This window comes from Delphinapterus leucas, chromosome 14 (assembly GCF_059928025.1).
Source record: "Delphinapterus leucas isolate spDelLeu-1000000601 "Yukka" chromosome 14, BTC_Dleu_Yukka2, whole genome shotgun sequence".
NCBI classification, from domain to species: Eukaryota; Metazoa; Chordata; class Mammalia; order Artiodactyla; family Monodontidae; genus Delphinapterus; species Delphinapterus leucas.
The window spans coordinates 46,818,608-46,832,401 of record NC_143142.1 but is presented as its reverse complement, the minus strand read 5'-3'; positions in this window follow the sequence as shown (position 1 = coordinate 46,832,401).

Sequence of the window (13,794 nt, the reverse complement as noted above, 5' to 3'; positions counted from 1 at the left end):
ATCAATGTAATAGAAAACGCCAAACACTAGAGAAAATTAATAAATGTAAAAGCTGATTTTTACATTATTTATTAATCATGCTGAAAAGATTAGGACAATTAGTCAAACCTTAGAAGAACTAATCAATGGAAAGAAATAACGTATTACCAATAACAAAAATGATACAGGAGTTACCACCACAGATCCTACAAACAGTAAAATAATAAAAAAAGATATTATTAAAACGTTTTGCCAGTAAATTTGATAAATTATATGAAATGGAAAAAAGTTCCTGGAAACACTAAACACTAAAATTGGCAAAGATGAGACAATACCTGAATAGCCCTGTATCTATTAAAGAAATTGATTTTTAAACCAGAAACATTTTGATGAAGAAAACCCCAGTTTCAATGGTAAATAATCAAATATTTTAGGAAGAAATAATGCCAATCTTGCATAAATTCTTTCAGAAATAGAGGAGAAAAGGAAATTACCAGTTTGTTTTATGTGAGCAACATAACCACAAACCAGAAAAATGTATTATAAAAAATAAATAAAAGTATAGACTAGTATACTTCATGAGCATAGACTCAAAAATTCTTAATAAAATATTAGTAAATCAAATCCAACAATATGTAAAAAGGATAATATATCATGATAAAGTAGGGTTTTACCCTGGAATGCAAAGTTGATATAACATTTGAAAATCAATCAGTATTCACCATAGTAATGGAATAGAAAATAAAAATAACATGTCATTTTAATAGATGCAGAAAAAGTGTTAGACAAATCCAAATACCAATTCATGATTCAGTTAACATCTGAATCATGAACATAATCGATGGTGAAATGTTAAATGTTTTCCTTCTAAAGTTCAGGACCAAGTAAAATATACCTTTCAAAAACTTTTTGAAGTATAGTTGATTTACAATGTTGTGTTATTTTCAAGTGTACAGCAAAGTGATTCAGTTATACATATATATGTATATTTTTTTCAGGTTCTTTTCCACAATAAGTTACTACAAGATATTGAATATAGTTCCCTGTCCTATACAGTAGGTCCTTGTTGTGTAAGGATACCCTATTCAACCTTGAAATGGAGGTCTTGGTCATTGCAATAAAAAAAGAAAAATAAATGTAAAGCATAAAAATCAGAAAGGAGTAATGCATCTCTATTTGCAGATGATGTATAAAAATGCTAGAAATGATTATAAAATGCTAGAAAACAACTCCTAGAAATAATGAATTTAGCAAGATTAAGAGGTACAAGGTCAATATACAAAAGTCAATTATATTTTTACGTGCTGGTAGCAAACAGTTGGAAATCAAAAAAAAAAAGATTCTATTTACAATATTACTACAAAATGTGAAATACCTAGGAATAAATTTAACAAAATATATACAGACCTCTTTTCTGAAAAGTGCAGAACATTTCTGAGAGAAATGAAAGGCCTAAATAAATGGTGAAATACACTGTGTTCATCAATTAGAACATTCAATATTATTAATATCTCAATTCTCCTCTAATTGATCTATAGATGCAACACAATCCCAATCATCATTCTAGTGGGGTTATTTTTGTAGAAGTTGATGAGCTGATTCTAAAATTTTAAAATGTGACCTAGATTAGCTAAGCAATAAATAAATTTATTTATTTATTTATTTAGGCTGCATTGGGCCTTTGTTGCTGCATGTGGGCTTTCTCTAGTTGTGGTGAGCGGGGGCTACTCTTCCTTGAAGTGTGCGGGTTTCTCATTGCGGTGGCTTCCCTTGTTGTGAAGCATGGGTGCTAGGCACGAGGGCTTCAGTAGTTGTAGCACACGGGCTCAGTAGTTGTGGCTCGTGGGCTCTAGAGCACAGACTCAGTAGTTGTAGCACACGGGCTTAGTTGCTCCACGGCATGTGGGATCTTCCTTGAGCAGGGCTTGAGCCCGTGTCCCCTGCAATGGCAGGCGGATTCTTAATCACTGTGCCACCAGGGAAGCCCAGCCAACCAATTTTTAAAAAGTTGTTCACTCAAGAAATATTTATTGGTAGGTGATATAAGACAAAGTAATTTTAAAACAAGAAAAACAAACTTGGAGGACTTGACCTGATTTCAAGACTTACTATAAAGCTATAGTAATCACGATGGTATAGTACTGGCACAAGAATAGACACAGATCAATGAAACAGAGTAAAGAATCCAGAAATAGACCTTCAGGTATATGGTAAATTGATTTTCTACAAAGGTGCCAAGGCAATTCAATGGGAATGAAAGTCCTTTTAACAAATGATGCTATAACAACTTGATATCTGTATGAAAAAAATCAATGTCACTCTGTCTCAAACCACTTACAAAACTAACTTCAAATGGATCATAAGTCTAAGTATTAAAGGTAAAACTATAAAACTTCTAGAGAAAAACATAGGGAAAAAGTCTATGTCACCTTGAGGTTCTTTTGGGAGGCAAATTTAACATGTTAAAGTATAAAGTATCAAGGAAAGAGTACAAATTTAAATTTACAGATCACTGAACTTTTATAAATGAATACATCTATGCAACCACTCCCAAGATCTAGAGCATTACCAACACCACAGAAGCCTATCTCATGCTCCTTTCCAGTCAATATTCCTCCACCAAAGTTAACCATTATTCTGACACGTCATTATAGCTTAGCTTTGCTTTATTTTGTTACATGGAATCGTATAGTATTATGTTTGCACATGCAGCATTTGTTTATTCTTTTTGCATAGTTTCTATTATACAAATACACCCTAATTTATCCATTCTATTGTCAATAGATATTTTGAGTTTTTCCAGTTTAGAGCTATTGTCAATAAACTGCTATGAACTTTCTTGTACAAATCTTTTGGGGCATATTTATGCATATGTGTTAAATATGTATTTGAGTGGAATTGCTGGGTCCATAAAAGTATGTTTACCTTCATTATATAACTGACTTATTTGTGTTTCTGAGAGGGTCCTGGTGTAGGTAAGCAAGCCAGTAATGGATTTATTTAGTTCCCAGGATTCTAAGTGTGAAGAGCAGCTGAAGCCAATGGGACTGAATCAACTTAAACTCCCACCAGCAGAATATGACAGTTCCAGTTGCTCCACATTTTTGCCAACACTGAGTATCAGCAATGACATAAATTTAGCCATTATGGTGGGGGACAAACGATGTGGAGCATGCTTTCATATGCTTATTGGGCATTTGGACGTCCTCTTTTGTGAAGTAGGAATACACATCATTTGCCTATTTAAAAATTGCATAGTCTGTCTTTTTCTTATTGATTTGTAGAAGTTACAAATATATCCTGGATACAGTTTTTTGGTCATATATGTATATTGCAAATATCATCTCCTATTCTGTGACTTGCTTTTCCATTTGTTAAATAGAAATTTAAATTTTAATCAAGTCCAATTCAGCAGTCTCTTTCATTATGTGTCTTGTGTTATGTTTAGAAAATATCTGCATATCCTAAAGCCTTGGGCATATTCTCCTATGTTATATTTTTAAAGTTTTTTTTTTTATTTCACACTGAAGTCTATGACACCTGGCATAGAATTTTGGTGTCTGTTTTTGAAATTTGTATTCTGTTCCACTGATCCATTTGTCTGCACTTGAAACAATAATACACTTTTTATACCTTATTTAGAAATGTTTTGGAATCTGATAGTGTAAATTTGTCCTTTTTCTTCAATATTGAATTTATTCTTATTCCTTTACATTTTGACATAAATTTTAGAATCAGTTTCACTAAATTCTCAATTTCCACAAAAAGTTTCTTCAATATGGGAAGAATCATCATCTTTAAAACACTGAATCCTCAAATCCATGAAGAAGGCATACACCTTGATTTACTTGGGTCTTCTCTAATTATTCTCAATGATGTATTTTTGCTTTCTGAATATAGGTCTTGCATATCTTTCATTAATTTTTTCCTTAGGTATTAGATGTCTTTTAATGCTATTAAAAGTTATATTGTTTTAACATTTTATTATCTATTTTTTCTAATATATGGAAACACAAGTGACTTTTAATATACTGATTTTATTTTATTTTATTTTTGGATTTTTTTTAACCTTTTATTTTATATTGGGGTAGAGTTAATTAACAATGTTGTGTTAGTTTCAGGTACTGCAAAGTGATTCAGTTATACATATACATGTATCTATTCTTTTTCAAATTCTTTTCCCATTTAGGTTGTTACATAATATTGAGCAGAATTCCCTGCGCTTAACAGTAGGTCCTTGTTGGTTGTCCATTTTAAATACAGCAGTGTGTACATGTGAATCCCAAACTCCCTAACTACCCCTTCCCTCCCTCCTTCCCCCCAGTAGCCATAAGTTTGTTCTCTAAGTCTGTGAGTCTGTTTCTGTTTTGTAAGTTCATTTGTATCATTTCTTTTTAGATTCTGCTTATAAGCAATATCATACAATATTTCTCCTTCTGTCTCTGACTTACTTCACTCAGTATGACAATCTTTATGTCCATCCATGTTGCTGCAAATGGTATTATTTCATTCTTTTTAATGGCTGAGTAATATTCCATTGTATATATATATGCCACATCTTCTTTATTCATTCCTCTGTCAATGGATATTTTGGTTGCTTCCATGTCTTGGCTATTGTGAACAGTGCTGCAATGAATATTGGGGTGCATGTACCCTTTAGGACCATGATTTTCTCCAGATATATGCCCAGGAATGGGATTTCAGGGTCATATGGTAGCTCTATTTTTAGTTTCTTAAGGAACCTCCATACTGTTCTACATAGTGGCTGTATCAGTTTACATTCCCACCAACAGTGTAGGAGGGTTCCCTTCTCTCCACACCCTCTCCAGCATTTATTGTTTGTGGATTTTTTTGATGATAGCCATTTTGACTGGTGTTAGGTGATACCTCATTGTAGTTTTGATTTGCATTTCTCTAACAATTAGTGATGCTGAGCATCTTTTCATGTGCCTCTTGGCCATCTGTATGTCTTCTTTGGAGAAATTTCTATTTAGGTCTTCTGCCCATGTTTTGATTAGGTTGTTTGTTTTGATGATACTAAGCCTCATGAGCTGTTGGTAAATTTTGGAGACTAATCCCTTGTCGGTCACATCATTTGCAAATATTTTCTCCCAGTCTGGGGGTTGTCTTTTCATTTTGTTCATGGTTTCCTTTGCTGTACAAAAGCTTTTAAGTTTCATTAGGTCCCATTTGTTTATTTTTGTTTTTCTTTCTATTACTCTGGGAGACAAATTAAAACAAAATATTGCTGTGAATTATGTCAGAAAGTGTTCTGCCTATGTTTTCCTCTAAGAGTTTTATAGTGTCCCATCTCACATTTGGGTCTTTAATCCATTTTGAGCTTATTTTTGTGTAAGGTGTTAGAGAATGTTCTAATTTCATTTTTTTACACGTAGCTGTCCAGTTTTCCCAGCACCACTTGTTGGAGACACTGTCTTTCCACCATTATATAGTCTTGCCTCCTTTGTCATAGATTAATTGACCGTAGGTGCATGGGTTTATTTCTGGGTTTTCTATCCTGTTCTATTGCTTTATATGTCTGTTTTTGTGCCAGTACCACATTGTTTTGATGACTGTAGCTTTGTAGTATAGTCTAAAGTCAGGGAGCCTAATTCCTCCAGCTTCACTTTTCTTTCTCAAGATTGCTTTGGCTATTTGGGGTCTTTTCTGTCTCCATACAAATTTTAAGATTTTTTTGTTCTAGTTCTGTGAAAAATGCCATTGGTAATTCGGTAGGGATTGCATTGACTCTGTAGACTGCCTTGGGTAGTACAGTCATTTTGACAATATTGATTCTTCCAATACAAAAACATGGTATATCTTTCCCTCTGTTTGTGTCATCTTCAATTACTTTCATCAGCATCTTATAGTTTTTGGAATACAGGTTTTTGTCTCCTTAGGTAGGTTTGTTCCAAAGTATTTTATTCTTTTTCATATGATGGTAAATGGGGTTGTTTCTTGAATTTCTCTTTCTGATCTTTCATTGTTAGTGTAGAGAAATGCAACAGATTTCTGTGTATTAATTATGTAACCTGCAACTTTACCAAATTCATTGATGAGCTCTAGTAGTTTTATGGTAGTGTCTTTAGGATTTTCTATGTGTATCATGTTATTTGCAAACAGTGAGTTTTACTTCTTCTCTTCCAATTTGTATTCCTTTTATTTCTTTTTCTTCTCTAATTGCCATAGCTATGACTTCCAAAACTATGTTGAATAAAAGTGGTGAGAGTGGACATCCTTGTCTTGTTCCTGATCTTAGAGGAAATGCTTTCAACTTTTCACCATTGAGTATGATGTTAGCTGTAAGTTTGTTGTATATGGCCTTTATTATGTTGAGATATGTTTCCTCTATGCCCACTTTCTGGACAGTTTTTATCATAAATGGGTGTTGAATTTTGTCAAAAGCTTTTTCTGCATCTATTGAGATGACCAGATGGTTCTTATTCTTCTTTTTGTTGGTGTGGTGTATCACACTGTTTGATCTGTGGATATTGAAAAATCCTTGCAACCCTGGGATAAATCCCACTTGATCAAGGTGTATGATTCTTTTAGTGTGTTGTTGGATTTGGATTGCTAGTATGTTGTTGAGGATTTTTGCATCTATGTTCATTAGTGATATTGGCCTGTAATTTTATATTTTTGTGGTATCTTTGTCTGGTTTTGGTATCAGGGTGATGGTGGCCTCATAGAATGAGTGTGGGTGTTTTCCTTCCTCTGCTACTTTTTGGAACAGTTTCAGGAGGACAGGTGTTAGCTCTTCTCTAAACGTTTGATAGAATTCGCCTGTGAAGCCATCAGGTCCTTGACTTTTTGGTTGGAAGTTTTGAAATCACAGTTTCAATTTCAGTGCTTGTGATTGGTCTGTTCATATTTTCTATTTCTTCCTGGTTCACTCTTGGGAAATTGTACCTTTCTAAGAATTTGTCCACTTCTTCCAGGTTGTCCATTTTATTGGCATAGAGTTGTTTGTAGCAGTCTCTTATGAGCCTTTGTATTTCTGTGGTTTCAGTTGTAACTTCTCCTTTTTCACTTCTAATTTTATTGATTTGAGTCCTCTCCCTTTCTTTCTTGATGAGTCTGGCTAAAGATTTATCAATTTTGTTTATCTTTTCAAAGAACCAGCTTTTAGTTCCATTGATCTTTGCTATTGTTTTCTTAGTCTCTATTTCATTTGTTTCTGCTCTGGTCTTTATGATTTCTTTCCTTCTGTTAACTTTAGGTTTTATTTGTTCTTCCTTCTCTAGTTGCTTTAGGTGTGAGGTTACATTGTTTATTTGAAACTTTTATTGTTTCCTGAGGTAAGATTGTATTGCTATAAACGTCCCTCTTAGAACTGCTTTTGCTGCATCCCATAGGTTTTGGATTGTTGTGTTTTCATTTTCATTTGTCTCTAGGTATTTTTTGATTTCTTCTTTGATTTCTTCAGTGATCCATTTGTTGTTTCATAGCATACTGTTTAGCCTCCACGTGTTTGTGTGTTTTACAGTTTTTTTTTTCCTGTAGTTTATTTCTAATCTCATAGCGTTGTGGTCAGAAAAGATGCTTGATATGATTTCAGTTTTCTTAAATTTACTGAGGCTTGCTTTGTGGCCCAGCATGTGGTCAATCCTGGAGAATGTTCCATGTGCACTTGAGAAGAATGTGTATTCTGCTGCTTTTGGATGGAATGCTCTGTAAATATCAATTAAGTCCATCTGGGCTAATGTGTCATTTAAGGCCTGTGTTTCCTTATTGATTTTCTGTCTAGATGATCTGTCCATTGATGAATGCAGGGTGTTGAAAGTCCCCCACTATTATTGTGTTACTGTTGATTTCTCCCTTTATGGCTGTTAGTATTTGCCTTATATGTTGAGGTGCTCCTGTGTTGGATGTATATATATTTACAATTGATATATATTCTTCTTGGCTTGATCCCTTGATCATTATGTAGTGTCTTTCTTTGTCTCTTATAACAGTCTTTATTTTAAAGTCTATTTTGTCTGATATGAGTACCGCTACTCCAGCTTTCCTCTGTTTTCCATTTGCATGGAATACTTTCTTCCATCCTCTCACTTTCAGTCTGTATGTGTCCCTAGGTCTAATGTGGGTTTCTTCTAGACAGCATATATACGGGTCTTGTTTTTGTATCCATTGAGCCAGTCTATGTCTTTTCCTTGGAGCTTTTAGTCTGCTTACATTTAAGGTAATTATCAATATTTATGTTCCTATTACCCTTTTCTTGTTTTGGGTTTGTTTTTGTAGGTCTTTTTTCTTCTCTTCCTCTTTGTTCTCTTCTCTGTGGTTTGATGATGATCTTTAGTGTTGTGTTTGGGTTGCTTTTTCTTTTTTGTGTGTGTATCTACTGTAGTTTTTGGGTTTCTTGTTCCCATGAGGTTTTGATATAGCAGTCTATATATGTACAAAGTTGTTTTAAGTTGCTTGTCTCTTCCTCGTCTAGAGGAGTTCCTTTAGCATTTGCTGCAAAGCTGATCTGGTGGTGCTGAATTCTCTTAGCTTTCACTTGTCTGTAAAGCTTTTCATTTCTCTGTCAAATCTGAATGACAGCCTTGTTGGGTAGAGTATTCTTGGTTGTAGGTTCTTCCCTTCTATCACTTTAAATATATCATGCCACTCCCTTCTGGCAGCAGAGTTTCTGCTAAGAAATCAGCTGATAACCTTATGGGGGTTCCCTTGTATGTTATTTGTCATTTTTCCCTTGTTGCTTTTAATATTTTTTCTTTGTCTTCAATTTTTTTCAGTTTGATTAGTATGTGTCTTGGCATGCTCCTCCTTGGGTTTACCCTGCCTGGGACTCTCTGTGATTCCTGGTCTTGGGTGACAGTTTCCTCTCCCATGTTAGGGAAGTTTCAACTGTTATCATCTCTTCAAATATTTTCTCAGGTCCTTTCTCTCTCTCTTCTCCTTCTGGGGCCCCTACAGAGTGAATGTTGTTTTATTTAATGTTGTCCCAGAGGTCTCTTAGACTGTCTTCATTTCTTTTCATTCTTTTTTCTTTATTCTGTTCCATGGCAGTGATTTCCACCATTCTGTCTTCCAGGTCACTTATCCATTCTTCTGCCTCAGTTATTCTGCTATTTATTCCTTCTACTGTATTTTTCATTTTAGTTATTGTTTTGTTCATCTCTGTTCGTTTGTTCTTTAGTTCTTCTAGGTCTTTGTTGAACATTTCTTGCATCTTTCCAATCCTTGCCTCCATTCTTTCTCCAATATCCTGGATCATCTTCATTATTATTATTCTGAATTCTTTTTCTGGACTATCTCCACTTCACTCAGTTGTTTTTCTGGGGTTTTATCTTGTTCCTTCATCTGGGACACAATCCTCTGCTGTTTTATTTTGTCTAACTTTCTGTGATTGTGGTTTTCATTCCACAGGCTGAAGGACAGTAGTTCTTGCTTCTGCTGTCTGTCCTCTGGTGGGTGAGGCTATCTAAGAGGCTTGTGCAACCTTCCTGATGGGAGAGACTGGTGGTGGGTAGAGCTGGTTCTTGTCCCTCTGGTGGTCAGGGCCATGCTCAGCAAAAGTTTAATCCACTTGTCTGCTGATGGTGAGGCTCTGTTCCCTCCCTGTTGTTTGCTCACCTGAGGCAACCCAGTCCTGGAGCCTACAGGCTCTTTGGTGGGGTTAATGGTGGCCTCTGGGAGGGCTCATGCCAATGAGTACTTCTCCGAACTGCTGCTGCCAGTGTCTTTGTCCCTGTAGTGAGCCACAGCTGCCCCCACCTCTGCAGGAGACCCTCCAATTCTAGCAGGTAGGTCTGGCCCAGTCTCTTATGGTGTCACTGATTTTTTTCCCTGGGTCCTTTTGTTCCCAAGGCTTTGCATGTGCCCTCCAAGAGTGGAGTCTCTGCTTCCCCCGGTCCTGTGGAAGTCCTGCAATCAAATCCCACTGGCCTTCAAAGCCAGACTCTCTGGGTCCTCCTCCTGTTGCCAGACCCCCAGGCTGGGAAGCATGACGTGGCGCTCAGAACCTTCAATCCAGCTGGAGAACTTCTGTGGTATAACTGTTTTCCAGTTTGTGGGTCACCCACCTGGCAGGTATGGGGTTTGATTCTATCGTAATTGCACCCCTCCTACTGTCTCACTGTGGCCTCTCTTTTGTCTTTTTGTGTAGGGTATCCTTTTTGGTAGGTTCCAGCTTTTTTCCATTGATGGCTGCTCAGCAGTTGTGATTCCTGTGCTCTCACAAGAAGGGGTGAGCGCACGTCCTCTACTCTGCTATCTTGAGCTAATCTCCCCATCTAAATATACTTATTTTATATCCAGTGACCTTACTAAATTCACTTATTTATCCTAGTGGTTGATCAAGACTCTCTAAGTGGCTATGCCTTTGTAATGATCTCTCTTCCTCTGTCTTCTACATTTTTCTCTTATTATTCTCTCTTCCCCCACTCTGCTTCACAACTCTGGTGTAAGATTACACAGGAGATATTAGTGAACTAGACTTGTGTCCTGAATGGCAAGTACTGTTCAGAACCATGGAGGGCAGTGTTCATGGTTCAAACTTCTAATGGTCATGATATGATTATGGCAGGTCTTTGTTGGCCTTGTTCTAAATCTTAGTTTACAGCAGTGTGTAATCTATAAAAAGTAGTCAATAAATATTTATTGAATGAAATGAAATGAATTTTCCATAGTGAAATCAAATTTGTGCAGGACTATTAACATTTTCATAGCTCTTGATACTCTTCAAATTGCTTTTCAAAAGTGGGATGTCAATTTACAAAGCCACCAAGTAAAACTTCTAAGATTTCTCTCTTTATAACTTTCACTCATTTATCTTATGTGGGGGATGAAATGAGTGCCTAATGTGTACTTGCTTGCTAAAAGCTCAAAATTTAAATAAGAGAACAGATGAGAAAACAAATGATTATTTTACGAGATACAGTCTATATTAAGGTATGCTATGAGACACATAGAGGGACAGCTTATGGTTAGATCTGAAGGTCAGAGAAATCTATCTCATGAGAAGGTGAAATTTGAACTTAATGTTGAAAGAATAAGAATTAATCACATTAAAAGAGAATGATGAAGAAGTGGTAGTAGGATTAAAGGGAAGTTTTCATTGCCTGCCCTTCTCATAACACTTTTTACAATTCATGACTGCTTGTCACTGACCATGGCTAATTAAAGCAAGGATGGACACCTAAAAACAACTAACCATTTTATCTGTTTTAATAAATCGAACAGGGAAGCAGAGGAAATACTTTATTACATCATATAGAATTGGGATTTGGACAACTATATTAAGTATCGTGTAAAATGAGTAAAGAGAAAAAGGTGTGTTTCTGTGTGTGTGTGTGTAAGAAATAGAGGAAGGAGGAAGAGGAAAAGGAGGAGGAGCAGGAGGAGGAGGAGGAATAAAAAGAAATGAAAAGGAGAGGAAGAGGAAGAGGGTGGAGGAGGAGGACAAGGGGGAGGAAGAGGATGAGAAAGAGGAGGGAAAGAAGAAAAGGAAGAAGAGAAAGAAGAAGAGGAAAGAGAGGGGCTTAGAGAAAGCATAGACTCCATAACAGAAAAGAGGCTGAGATGAAAAGGACATTAAGAACCCTGACTGAAGAAGGAGCTTTGGCTCTAGCATTTCTATTTCTGTTTGCATCAAGCCCTGTTATATTTCAGTTCTTGTCCGTGGATTTAATGAAAAGTCCATATTGTAACAATTTACTTTACTTTGCATTGTATGTGAGTTATTTTGAGTGAGTCTCAGTTTTTCTGTAATTAAAGGCTTAAGGAACGTCTATTAAAATTCTATTATAATTAAAGAGAGTTGATAGATTTAAGAAAATTTAAGGTTTTCTTTTGTTTGTTTTCTTTTGGCCCCACAGCATGCGGGATCTTAGTTCCCCGACCAGGGATTGAACCCATGACCCCTGCAGTGGAAGTACAGAGTCTTAACCACTGGACCACCAGGGAAGTCCCATCAAGTGTTTCAAATATTGTTAAAATTTTGCATTTGAGGAGCAAAAGACTGGGGGGAGGACAAGGACCATGTCAAGGTATATCCTAATATGTGCCAGGGATTTGGGCTATGGGGAGTCACTGAAAATTTTTATGGAAGTGAGTAACATATTTACATATGCATTTTTGTAGAGTTCACTTTGGTAAATAAAATTGGAATTGGGCAAGACTGGAAATTGAAAGAGCAATTAATTGGCCATTGAAAAATTGAGGTGAGGTATAATGAAGGGCTAAAGTGAGACAATAACTGAGGATGGAAAGAAGAAATGGGACTGATTTGAGAGATGTATAAGAACAAAAACATAGAAGGAAAGATTTATCATAAATATAACAAAAAGAAAACATGTTTCTCATAAAAAGGCTTTATTAGAAACCCTTTATATGAAAAACATATTTGCTTTTTGTTACATGTCTGATAAATTTTTCCTCCTGTGTTTTTGTTTTCCCAAATTTTATTACTTTTTTTGATCAAATAATAGTTTTAGGGACTTCCCTGGTGGTCCAGTGGTTAAGACGCCACGCTTCCACTGCAGGGGGACACGGGTTCTATCCCTGGCTAGGGAACTAAGATCCCACATGCCACGCAGCATGGCCAAAAAAAAAAAAAAATAGTTTTTAAGTTTTGAAGTAGTAAAATTTACCCATTTCTTCTATTGTGATTTTAATATTCTTAACCTTAGAATTGAAGTCACATATTAATTGGGGAAGATCTGCCATCTTTATTGTACTGAGCTCATGAACAAAGTATATCTCTCTGTCTATTTAAGCATTCTTTTAAATTCCTGAGTTTTTCAATAAAGTTTTGTAGTTTTCTTCACAAAATACCTCCAAGTTTTAAAAATAATTATATGTATTACTATGTATAAATATTTTGTCAGTAGTCTCAAATATTTGTTATTGAAAAATGTACCTCTTAAAACATCTATTTTCAAATTTCTAATTGTGCTGATATGTAATAGCACAATTGATTTTTTTGTATATTGATCTTTTATCTAGCAAACTTGCAGAATTCTTTTTCTGTTATAAATAATTTTTCTATGATACTAAAATAAATTTTCTATGTAGAATATATTATTCTGCCAAATAATGAAAGATTTATTTATTTTTCTTTCTGATCCATAAACCATATATTTCTTTTTTTTTTTTTTTGCCTTATTATGCTAGCTAGGGCCTCCAGTATGATGCTGAATAGGAGTAGTAATAGATATTGTTAAGTAAAGGAGTTAATTCATCAAGAATGTTAATGTACCTAATAAAGAACCTCAAATTACATGAAGCAAAAACTGATAAGAACTGAAATGAGAAATAAGACAAATCCACAATTATAACCAGATATTTCTATACTTCTCTCTCAATAATTAATAGTAGTACACCAAAACTCTTTGTCAAAATTTTAGTCTAAAGATATAGAAGGATATATCCTTCTATGAGGATAAATATAAGGATATAAGACTAGATACAAGTATAGTATTGTAGGGGAGTTCCCTGGTGGCTTAGTGGTTAGGATTCCGGGCTTTCACTGCTGTGGCCTGGGTTCAATCCCTGGTCAGAGAGCTGAGATCCCGCAAGCCACGAGACACAGACAAAAAAAAAAAAGAATAGTATTGTAGGTTGAACTGCATCCCTCAAAAAGATATGTTGAATTCCTAATCCCTATGCCTATGAATGTGACCTTACTTGAAAATAGGGTCTTTGCAGATGTAATCAAGTTAAGATGAGGTCATACTGGATTATAGTGGGCCCTAAGTCCAAGGATTGGCCCTTATAAGGAGAAAGAGGTTTGAAGATACAGAGACATAGGGAAGCAGGCCAAGTGACAGCAAGCAGAGACTGGAGCTGCCACCAGCCATGGAATGCCAA